A 12,461-nucleotide genomic window follows, 5' to 3' on the forward strand; every position below is an offset into this window, starting at 1 on the left:
GAGAGGGAGGGGGAGAGAGAGAGCGGGAGAGGGAGAGGGAGAGAGGGAGAGAGAGTAAAAATTTATAAACCATTACCTTTTGTCGCGATAAAAATCTATAAGGAGAATTAGAGCTACCTGCTGCCTTAACTCTACTTCAGAGCTACCTTAAGTTCGGAGAACTACTTAAATTGGTTACCTATCGCGTGAATCGATTTCCTACATTTTTAGAACAATATTCATTAAATAACTTCATTAAATAAACCAGATCTTTTGTAGTTATTTCTTTTTTTCGAGTCAGTTTTGTTGAATTAGAGTTTAGTATTTTTGAGATTTTCCTACGTAAATTTGGTTCAGGATGAGGATATCACCGTGGAATATTTGGCCAAGATAATGTGCTACCCAGTGTTTCCTGTAACCCTTTTTGTTTTGTCGATAGAGTGAGCACATAGGTCGAGTTGAAATACTTGCGCTCCCGTGAGCGAGAGTGTTATGACTTTTAGTTGGAAGGCCGTGGAGACGATTGCCCAGTCGTCCAAACGGATCGCCATTGGGCTTTTAGTTTAGTTATGTTTGCGTTTGAATTTTCGTTGGTAAAGTCCTAATTTCTCTCCGGAGAGTGCCCTTTGTAGATAAGCTACCTTATTCCGGCCTTAGATAGAGCGAAGACCCGCTCAGCCATCTCAGTTTCGCGTTGAGTTCAAGTCATTATAGTTTTGTTCAGTTGAAATAATAGGAATCAATTATATAAAAATTCAAATTTAAACCTTTAAATAATATTTCGCGCTCAATTACCCCGGAAATTGATAGTTCGCGTCTCCGGCACTCGAGTCAGCACTGTACGGGGCTAGTCTCCCCCGGACTCCCCACCACTATGCAACAGGCCCGAGGGGATCCACGCGATAGTTGCCATTACAGTACCCACCCGGACGACCAAGAGTGAGGTACGAGTCGAGCTAGCTCCCTGAACATGTTCTCTTTCGAGGTAATTATCGAGGCCCCGTGATCCAAATCCAGTCGAAATCAACGCTCCAGACGATGGTAAGTACTCGTGTACTTATTTAGAAGTGATTAAAAGTGAAATAGTGCGGTTTTTCGGTAAAGCAGTTGGACCACGCGGAATGGCGTCGCTACCTCTCGGAATGACGCCAACACCGATACTCATGGTTTGAAGGGTAGAAAACCCTTACAAACAGTAATAATGCTACCTACCGGAACTTTTGGGCTAAATTTCATGCTTTATGCGTCTTGCTACGGCGATTGATGCCACTCGCTACCTACTTCACTGCTACCTTTTTTTTGCTTGTTACCTTTTCTCGCTCTCTTTACGTAATTATCCTATGCTACCTATTTCTTTATATTTCTCCGACTCACAAGAGTTCTGGAGGAAAAAGGATGTTACCGGAATTGTTCTGAAGCTACCTTTTTCGCGTTTTAATGCTCTCTAGCGTTCGTTGAGTTTTGGATTCCGGTTGGGCATGGGGACGCTATCTTTTAGTTATCTTTACTTTAATTGTTGGAATCCAGAACAATAAAATTATCTAAGCTTTCTTCCGTTCAGGAATAAGCTACCTATTATTTTGGAAATTATTGGAGACCATAAGCTACCTATTTTCATGGAGAAAACCTCCATTTCCGTGTTAGAAATGCTCCCTTCCGGTAAATCAGCCACGTGGCTGATTCAAGCTCCCTAGCTCATTTTTGCTACCTTTTCGGTGGATGACATTCCCGATTTTAATGCGTTTCAAATGGCATAGAGTTAGGGAAACCATTACAAAGGCGCTCCAGAATTCGGAATTCGATTAATTACAGTCGAAAATCCGAAAAATTAGTACCTTTTCGTAAGCTCTGTCTTTATTCCGCGGAGCTATCTCATGCGTTCTCTCTCTCGCACGTACGCTACCTTCCTATAGTCTCTCTCTCTCGGATTCGTGTTCCCATCGTGGACAATACTTTTGCTTCTCTCTATCAGCTTTGGATGGGGATCGCTTTCTTTTTCAAACTTTCATAATTATTTATCGCATCTTTCGAGTCTTTTGGAGTAGTGGATCATTTCAGAGTATTTAAAATTATTTTCAGTCACATTGATGTAATTTTGTATTTGTACGAATTTACGATTTTGTATTAATATCGGCAATAGCGAAACACGTCAGTACAATTATGTTTATTATTCAATATCGACCTTACCTATCCCGTTTAGAATTTAAGACATTGGTTTATTGGTTTCTCGATCGATGATTGGTTTTGTTAATTGATGTTCTCGTCCACGAATCCACCCCTCTGTCCGCGACCCGCACACTGAGCAGCCGAGTAAATCCCGTACCCTCATAATCCACATTTCTGNTATTACAGGGTTAATACCACATTCGAACCCACAAATCCGATTAAAAGGGGGTGAACAACCACTGCACGTGGCTGAAGGGCACGCGAGGGATACCGCCACGAGGGGGAAAAACTGACGCCATTATCAATAGCTCGGATAAAATTCAATTTCCATGGTAAAAACTCACGATTTTCCTATGTTTAGTGGTCCTCTTCCCTTTCCGGACCATCCTGGATCGTTACGGCTTCTCCAAAATGTACAATAATCCACGTAGCACAATTACGTTGCGTGGACACACTCAAAAATTCGCACGTGACTAATGGTCGACGACGGTCAACGCGGAACTGACTGCCCTGGGTCAGTGTCACGGGCACTAACCGCCACGCGAATTCTGGCCAACAGAGGCGGGCTCTGATTGGCGGAGATTTTCGGCACATCAAGCGTTGGCTTCGTTGGCACCACCAAATGCTTTCGGGGAATTCAAACGCGAAAAATACTCAACTCTAATTTTTCTCTATAACTAAAATGGTGGGTATTTCGGGCCGAACTGGTGGATGTTTGGAAAATTATTAAGGGTTTTTGGCGCCTCCTACGGGTTGGTTCTCCTCGATTCACGGGATTAAAAGACCGATACTACTAACTAATTCTCCTAATTTTTCAAAACTCTAAGCAACCTGGCAATTCACGGGATAAAAGGGTTGCACTTGTTCCCCGTGACCTTCCACCCAAAATCTAAAACGTAACCATCTAACCGCCGTAAAATCCATTATGATTTGGAGCGCCGGCATTTCAGCCGAGCCTAATCGATTTGCCGTAGGATTAACAATAGGGTGGCTCCCATAAGAATTATCGGATGACTCATAACTTGGCCCTTCTTCGCGATAATTCCATGGGCCCTCCAAACCGCGTAATTATTCCGGTCTTGAGATAAAAAAAATGATATTACGGAAACAAAACACAAATTTAGCCACACCATGGCGTGGAAATCCCCAAACCTCATTGTCGTCACGAGGATTGGACGTCTGACCACCCCGGGGTAGAAAAGTGAAACTCTCTCCCTCTCTCTCTACTTTTTACTCACGGATCGCCTTCCTATGTCACGGGGGGGGGGTAGTTGTTTTGATGGCAGTATCGTGTCCTAACGAACATCTCCACATGTTCGTTACAAGCGAAATGATCACAAGGGCCAAACGGGGATGACGAGTAGAATGATGACGAGCGTCAAATGAGAAGTACGGGTGGAGTAATCGCAAGGGTAAAACGGGTATGACGAGTGGAGTAATGAAAGAGGGTCAAATGAGACGTACGAGTGGAGTGATTACGAGGATAAAACGTAGGTGTCGAGGGTCAAACGGATTCACAAGAGTCAAACGGAAGAGACGAATGGATTGATAACGAGGGTCAAATGGAAGATATGAGTAGATGACAAGAGTCAAAGGAGAAGGTGAGTGGAGTCAGGTTTCACAAGGGACATATATCGCGAGGGTCATGCCTCTATGGTCAAGCATCAGCAGGATCATTTCTTGCAAGGGTCATGCGTTGTAACAGACCCTGGCGGAATAAGACCATTTCGATATTTGACCCTTCACGAGGTATGATCTCCGCATGACTCCACTCTACTCGTCTCTCCCGTCTGACAGTTGTGATCACTCCACCTGTTTCTCTTGTTTGACCCTCATGATCATTCCACTCGTCCCCCTCATTTGACCCTTGCGATCACTCCACTCATCTCTCCCGTTTAACCCTTGCGATCACTCCACTCGTACCACCCATTTGGTTCCCGTCATCACTCTACTCGTCCCCCTCGTTAAGCCCTCGTGGTCATTCCACTTATCTCCCCCTTTAAATCCATCTGATCATTTCTCTCATGCTTTGACGCTCGACATTACTCCACAAGTCACCCCCGTTTGACCATTGCGGTCAATCCACCCTTACTTCGCATTTTAATCGTCATCACTTCACTCGTGCCTCACGTTCAACCTTCCATTCCCACTCAATCCTAGCCTCTTCATAGAGTATCGTCTACGGAAAATGCAGAAAGAAAAACATTCAAATCAGACTGTGAGGATATCACTCGACACGGGTTAAAGTATCTCGTACGGAAACCCGACTGTATTTCATGGGATAAAATAATAAAATTGTGAAAATAGTTGGCGGAGAAGTTCTATTTTTCAAGTCATAGAAGAAGTCAACAAATTGATTAGTTGATGAATAAATAATTTTCTAACTTACAATATTTATTACGATTAAAGGTGATGTTTTTGTGATTTCAATGATTACAAATATTTGGTAATCATTGGCTGTAATCACTGAATTAATGTCATCATTTGGTAATCATGTAATCATCCTTTCTAACAGTGGTAATATGCAATGCAGTGGTAATTCATGCAATAGTAATCACTGTAATCATTGATTTGTGTAATCAGGGCCGTAATCACGTGTAATCGATTACATTTTGTAATCACTGTGTCACCCAATTCGAATGTGAACAGCCCCTCGTCGCAATGTTTTTCTATAAGATTTTATATTTGACTGTTGATGAGTGCTGAAGAGTTTTCCTTCATCACACTGTCCTTCAGAAGCCGTTTACAGCATCCGTCACCCCCGCAAGGAGGGTCATACATGAAAAACCATGCGGAGTAATTATCTTCACTCCCATCCCATAGATTTCTCCAGCATGTAATTAAAACTATCAATGGTGAGATAGTATAGAGTTATGGTGATAATTCGATCTAGTGGTAACAGCCAGTCAATGATGGCCCACTATGTAATTATCTGCATTTTCCGCGTTTGCTGGAATAACAGCCAGTCCTAATACTTTCAGAACAATGATCATCCTTTTCTTAATCAATGATCGATTTTATGCAACTTGATTAATCAATAATTGCATATGACCTTTGATTGACTATCACATTTTTCAATGAGTTGAAAATATCGGACCATAGGAAAAATATTCCAACAATGCTTTCACTCTCAGTAGCCCTCTCCGCGTGGAATTATGGAGTGCAGAATAAAACCCGGAGGAATTCTCTGCAGCCGAAATTTCCTTGGAGGCTTTCCTCTGAAATGGAAATTCTTATTCAAGCAATAACTCTATCCTTTAATTCTTCAAGACATACGTATATTAAGGTGGCAATGAAAATCAGCGAAATTAAGTTTTGTATATGGGATTATTTAAACCTCCTTAGAAGCTAATTTTCTACGCCTGATACAATTTTCCGGCTAATACCATTTTTGGAAAAAAAAAACCTGTTTGTACTAACTTTTTCGCAAGTTAGCAGAAAAATGGCCCAAAAATGGAACAAAATTTTTTTTCAACTTTCAATAATTTAAAGCTCTTTAAGAGCTTTCTTTCTATGCTGGCCAAAAATTTCCTGCCAACGTATTTTTTTAAAAGAAAGGCGTCAAACTCCCCCACAAGTCAACAGAAATGAGGACTGAAAATGAATGTAATCCTATTTCAGATAATGGAGAATCTCAAGCTCATTAGAAGCTCACTTTCCATTATTTTTAAATTTTTATTATCGTAAAAAATTTTTCATGCTCACAAAAATAAATCGGCTAATGCAGTTTTTTCTTGAAAAAACAGGTGTTTATGCTACATTTTTTGCACATTGGCTGTAAAAATGGATAAGAAATTAATGAAATTACATTTTGAAGGATGGATAATTTGGAGCTCATTCAGAGCTTATTTTCTAAGCTGATAAAACATTTGCTGTCGGTGTCTTTTTTTAGAAAAAAATCTTATGTTGTTAACTTTCCTCGGCAGAAGAGTACTTCAAAAATTAAAAAAAAATCTAGTTCTGTTTCGGCGAGAGTTAGCCAAAAAAACAGATGGAGAGCCGGATTCGGGAAAGGGATGGAGAAGTTTACTGAAATAATGACTGACACTCTGCACGTGGATAAAGTCATAATAAAACTGTATTTTTCTCGGTAGAAACACAAGAAAGTCGAGAAATGTTTACAATAAAATAAGCACTGTCAGTGAATAATTGAGTTGAGACACGTTAGAGAATTTTCACTTATGAGATGTTCACAATAATCAAAGATTATAATCGCGGAGACAAAGCACGCGAAGGTGCAGATGGTGCTGCCACTAGAGGCTAACCCACCGCGACATGAGGCTAATGCCTCAACAAGTTCCAACATTGAATAATTTAGAGCTCATTCAGAGCTCATTTTCTAAGCTGATAAAACGTTTGCTGTCGATGGCTTCTTTTAGAAAAAAATTTTATGTTGTTAAATTTTCCCAGCAGGAGAGTACTTCAAAAGTTGAAAAAAAATCTAGTTTCAACATTGAATAATTTGAAGCTCAGTAGGAGCTAATTTTTCATGCTCACAAAAATAGATCGGCTAATGCATTTTTTTTTTAAAGGTGTTTATGGCATCTTTTGCGCACATTGGCTAGAAAATAGTTGAAAAATTAAGAAATTTACCTTTCGAAGAGTGGATAATTTTAAGCTCATTAAGAGCATATTTTATATCATTTGGTTGATTTTTTTATTAATGCTATTTTTGCAAATAAAGAAACGTGTGCGTGCTTCGTCCTACGCAATTAGCAGATAAATGACTTGAAAATGAACAAAATTTATTCTTCAAGAGTGAAAGGTTCAAAGTTCATTAGAAGCTCATTTGTCATGTTCACAAAAATGTACCGACCAATGCAGTTTTTTTTTTTTTAAGGTGTTTATGCTAGATTTTTCGCAAATTGGCTGTAAAAATGGATAATAAATTAACAGAATTACATTTTGAAGGAAGGATAATTTGAAGCTCATTAATAGCGCATTTTCTACGCTGATAAACTGGTTCCTGTCGATGTCTCTTTGTAGAAAAAAATCTTATGTTGTTACCGTTTCTCAGCAGGAGAAAGTCTTCCCTCTGTAATCAAAACTCATTGGAGACTGGTAATGGAACTCATTGATCAATCAGAACGTTTGATCCTTATAATAATTCCAGCCGTCATTAACACGTCCAAATAATACATAAATATATTGACGTATGGGATTTACACAATATATCGCACTTGATAATGTAATGAACGGTTAATGGATGAATGATATTCACAGCAGTTACAATAGAGACGTTGATTAAGTTTTGAATTTTCTCATACTGGGCTCGCTGATTACCGATGGCGGCGCTGTCCTCGCCAAGCAACAAGGAAGGCTGACGGTTTACGCACTTCGAATTGGAGCTCGGCACCGCACGTTCTCCAACTCTTTTCTTTCTCCCATGTGTATTTTTGCGATAATCACGGATTATGATATTGACATTAACGTACGAGGATGTTTTTTATTTCTGTGGGAGTACAACAAGCTCCAGAAACATTCGAGAGTGCCAAAACATTCTCAATTCGGGAAATTTGGTCTTGTGCGGTGCGTCAGCTATCCAGCTATTTACTTTGTGCTTAAAAATCAGTGCGATCAATGACAAATCACATGAGATCACTGGTACTATTAATCTCCATCCTACAAGAAATTCTGCATCGATCTCCGACATGGTGTGCACCTGTAAAGCAGGGTTACGACATACTTGCAAACTCATAGTCTCTATGCTGCTATACAGCATTCAGTACGTACCTTTCCCCAATGATTACATCTATTTTCATGTTCTTCTTGCTAATACCATATTCTATTCCTTATTATGAATGATCTCAACACCTCGGAGACTTTGCTGAGCATAAGTCTCGTATCCCAGTAGAACCTATCATATACCATGTACCTGAACCTATCGCTCTGCCCACCGACAATACTCTGCGTTCAGCGTTTCATTCAATACTCCTTGTTCAATACTCTGTGTTCAACTCAGATTGATCCTAGGAAATGCTCATAAATCCCCCGCTATGATTGCACTAATACAAGTCTTGGTTTAAGTAAGAGAATTTTGTATGACTGAATTCTGTACCAACATTTGCACAACTGATGCACTTAATGCTGCTGAACGAACTCGCTTTAATCAAGTGCTTTGGAAGAAAGATCGACAGATTCGTATTACTGGTAGTAGATGCTATCCCCTTTATACGAATTCTAAAAATGAGTGGGCTAAAAAAGACATACTTTTGGCCACGTGAATTTTCGAATAAGTATATCGTGGATTGAAGATGGAACCGAGAGCAAGAGAATTCACATGTCTTGCAAGATTCCAGGATATGCATTCCTTAATACAGCCAAAACTTCAATTCTTTGATTCATACGTTTTGCGTGGACGCATGCAGAAGAGAGTAGACGGTTCGATACAGCCTCTTCCGTTGGAAACGGTTTTTATTTCGAGGTATGTTGATGTTTACAGTTGAATGCCATATTTGTCACACAAATGTTCTATTCAGAATCCTTTATCCGCTATTATACCATCACTCGGCCGTAAACGACTAATAATATTACTAGCCTTGAATATTGTGCTATCGGTAGACCGGCCTCTGTACTCTTCACTCGAATATATTAAAAGTCCTCCTGGGGTGACTGCTGTCATGAATTCAGCAGCGAATTTTGTTTTATTCTTAAGACTATAAATCCTTAGACAACATGCATGGCATTTTGGTGTTTGGTGGATTTCGAATTCAGTACAATCTACTACACATATTTTCAAAACCCTTGAAAGAGTGAAGCCTATTCCTCTGAATTTCTTCTTTGGACACCCAACGAATTCTTTGTAGAACTCTACAGGGATAACCCGACAAGTTTGCTCGGCCACACATTGAAATATTATTGTCAGGACAGAGAAAGTCAGATCTTTTTCTAATTTTATTGTTGTTAGTATGACCCGTTCTCGCAAAAACAGTTTACGTGCTTATTTCAGGGTAAATAATTAAAATTCGTTCTACCAATCTGTTTAGAATTCGATGATTTCTAACACAAAGAATTGACAACTCAGCATTCGTCTGTATTTTGGAGCAAAACGGAATATAAAGATGCCCGGAAATCACCTGAGTCGGGACGTCAACATACGTTCTCTCGGGAGGTACTTGCACACTCACATGTTTCTTCGGACGATGCTCGTATACTGGCATCAACAACTTGAGATTCAGCATTTCTCACGGAGAGATATCCAGAGAGCGTTCTTTCCAATTCCTCATTGAGTGGTTTATCGTTGCTCGTGTTTTCATTGTCAGCAAGTGGTAGTTCCAATGGTCTTTCCGAGAATAACACTTTACGACATTTCGTTTTGCCACAGAGAGCATCATAAAGTACATTGAAAAACCAGTTCAATTCGCGTTTGACTACAACTGTCCCTCTGTAGATTTCTCTCAACAGGATAAACAAAACATAGGGACAATTTGGAGAAAACCAAAATTCAATTAAATAGCTGAAAAAGCTATTCCTATGCTCACTTATAGATGAATATGAGCTCATTGGATAAAAACCCGTATTTACATCTCTATTTACTGGCGAATTCACGAGTGAAATGATGAACGAAGACAATGCCTCCTCGCCCAGAGTACTCATTTGGTAATCCCCTCTCATTACTGACTCTATTTTTATGAACATAGGAAATATGAATTTTCACTTTGAATTTTGACGAACTCCCGCGGGTACCAGGAGATTCATAATCTTGCAGTGAGAGATGTACTGCCTTCTTTGAGAGGGTGCTCTGTAGGAGTCTTCCGAAACACTTCGATTCCCTTGTTCGGGGGCATCGAATGCTGGTAAATGCGGACTGGGGATAGCATATTTCTTTAATCGGGACTGTTGGATTCCACACTCAATTGTGAACTATGAAAATTTGAGATAAAAACTTTCAGACACGTTGGGGAAGACAGGTACAGTGCTAGAACATTCACTAATCTGGAAGAAAAGTTACCTGGAAGGAGAAAATCTTCGGTTCGAAAATGAGAACTACACACTCGAGAATTCTTGAACACCTTTTCAGATTGCAGTAGTTCAATCCACCTGTCACGTATATTAATATCAATCGAGCGTTTGAAGTTATTTGATGATATAACTGACTATTCTCTATTCGGCTGTGGCGAGAAACTTGAACAATTTAGCAATCAGGATCAAATGAGGAACGGTCCAACAGGAGAGATGAGTGGAGTAGTTAGGAAGGGTCAAATGGTCTTGGAGACCAGACGAGGGAGGGTATCGTAATAATCACATGACTTCATACATAACCCCCGTTTCATCAACAATCAGTTACAAAGATCAGTTGATGTTTGGGAACATTTCATGAGTAGTTATTGTCTTGAATAATTGAAGGAGGGTGTTGAATATGCAATTCGGAAGGGAGCCTCCAAGTGAATCTTTGCTGCGGGTAGCCTTCTTAGGGTCTTATTCTGCACTTCACAATTGCACCTGAAGAGGGCCCCTGAGAGTGGAAGCATTGCTGGAAATCATTGAAAGAAGTGACATTCAATCCAAGATCATATTCAATTGGTGATTAATCAAGTTTCATTGAATTGATTATTGATTGAGAAAAGAATGATGGATGTTCTTGAAGTATGAGGACTCGCTGTTACTTCGACAAACGGAGCAAATGTAGATAACGAAATAATGAGTCAGCAGTGACTAGCCGTCAGCACTGCATCGTGAACCCTAGTGAAACTGTAAGGTATACATGAAGTGCACGTTAAAGACACTTGAAGGTACCCATCCAATCCACGCTAAAGTATAAACGTTGGGTACGCAAATAGTCCATATGCCATGTGACGGAATTCTCGAAAATTCCGCCACCTGTATACAACTTCGTCGTAGAATTAAGCAAATCGTAAGAGTGAATAGGTAAGTGTGAACTTATTTTGATCTTTTCGGAGAGAGAGTCGCGATTTCCTTAACCCCAAAGTTAGCACCCCTACCGAAGGGCGATGCAACACCCCTTTTAGCTCCAGCTCGTAGAAACCGGTCTCCAAGAAAATCAGGAAGGGCCTCGCAGGGAAAACAACGTTCGATTTCTAAAAATAATCAAATTCACGTGTCGATACACATTGAAAACGAGTAAAAGTAAAATCTCCGGTTCAAGTCATATTAAGGTTTTGTTCTCTTTTAGTTTCAGTTATCTTTCTGGTTTATTTCGGATTTCAGGGGATTGATTTTCGGTTTTATGGTTGAGGGAAAATTTACAGTAATTATATTTTCCTAGTTATGTTTTTGTATTTTGAAATCTCGCGAATCCTGAGAGGGACGACGATCCACCGCGGTTCAGAGCCGATACACCGAGCTTCCCGGTGAGATCTCGCTGATCTCGTTGAGTGCGGTTGCTGATCACAAAGGTTGAGGTGAAATACTCACGCTCCCTGGCCAAGGCACTTCGTGGAGTCGTTGGATTCACCAGTGCAGCTGGAAGGCCATGTGGATGAACATAGCCCACTCGTCTGCATGGATCGCCATGGGCTATTCTCTCTTTAGATTTGTTCACGGTGACTCCAGGATGACTCCCGGGAGAGTGACAGCAGCGAAAAGTGCACTCACTCAGGGGTGAAGTGCATTCGCGAGGAGAAAAGGCGAACAACTGCCTTGATTCCCCCTTTCCGAACCTGCAGATAACTATCGTTCAGCCACTATGGATAAAAAACCCTTGGGTTAATTCATAAAAGATATAATTAACGGCGGAATGCCTAAAATAAGTCTAAAACCCATTTGAATCAAAATCCCCGCGTGCTCGGTTACATGAGCCCGCCCCAGCGGCAGCTAGACGGCGTGCCAGTCGCGCCACCCAGCTGAGAACCTCCGCCGGTTAGACGCAGTTTACGAGAGAGTTGGACCCGAGCAACCACTGCGACAACATCCCCGAGAATATCGACAACGATCGAGGGAGTTGGTGGAGACCACCGCCGAGGGCCCATACGAGGAACATGGTAAGTACATTTTTATTCACCATGTGCACTCTCTCCCGAGGAGAGAAGTGCATTTATTCCCAGTGTGCCCAGTGATGACCTCCGGGAAAAGTGCACCGGCGTTCACAAGAGTGACGCCGAGATGCATTCCCAGCCTCCAAAACTCCTGCGAGCGGGTGGATAAATGCACCACTGAGTGCATAAAACCCTCGTTTAGCTCTCCAGACCTCTCCCGAGTGATAAAACCCCAGTGAAACCCAAGAGATAGTGAAAATGGACAGTGAGACCCAATAAAAGGCCGCACATGGCCCATGCCCTGCCATGGCGCCATTGTGCCCTCTCCACTCACCAGGAGGTCTTGTGAACAATTAATGCACCTTCTGAGTACATAATTAG

General features: G+C 41.0%; 1 pseudogene; it reads right to left on the bottom strand.

Annotated features, from left to right (window-relative positions):
- Positions 1 to 7,767: 7,767 nt before the first annotated feature.
- LOC107046005 lies at positions 7,768 to 9,326 on the bottom strand (annotated as a pseudogene).
- Positions 9,327 to 12,461: the final 3,135 nt, after the last annotated feature.

Source organism: Diachasma alloeum, unplaced genomic scaffold, assembly GCF_001412515.2.
Source record: "Diachasma alloeum isolate Michigan unplaced genomic scaffold, Dall2.0 Dall_scaffold_01176, whole genome shotgun sequence".
Taxonomy (NCBI): domain Eukaryota; kingdom Metazoa; phylum Arthropoda; class Insecta; order Hymenoptera; family Braconidae; genus Diachasma; species Diachasma alloeum.